This window comes from Mycetomoellerius zeteki, unplaced genomic scaffold (genome assembly GCF_001594055.1).
Source record: "Mycetomoellerius zeteki isolate Tzet28-1 unplaced genomic scaffold, Tzet1.0 scaffold943, whole genome shotgun sequence".
NCBI classification, from domain to species: Eukaryota; Metazoa; Arthropoda; class Insecta; order Hymenoptera; family Formicidae; genus Mycetomoellerius; species Mycetomoellerius zeteki.
Genome location: NW_017257983.1, coordinates 18,122 through 18,508, shown reverse-complemented (window position 1 = coordinate 18,508; position 387 = coordinate 18,122).

The following is a 387-nucleotide window of genomic DNA, read 5'->3' as shown; positions in this document are numbered from 1 at the left end:
AAAAATTTTTCATGTAAAAACACTTGGCGCTGTTAGATCGAGTAAGAAAAACTGTAAGAAACAATTTAAAATTGGAATGGTAATTAATAAAAATAAATAATAAAAGATAATTAAAATTTAAAAGTAATAATAAAAGTAGTAATAAATTCTCTTTCATAAATCATCTTACAAACTAAATTTATTTTTCTTTGACTTAAACTTAATAACATTCATAACGATCATAATTTACACGACTCTATAACTCAATCGTGTATACACATGCTAGATACTTTGACTTTCATTGGGGACGCTTTTTATTTTTCTTATTTTTCTAGATATTCATATTTTTTAATATGATTCTGATTTTTCTTATTATAATAATATGCTTCTTATTTATGTTATTTTTCT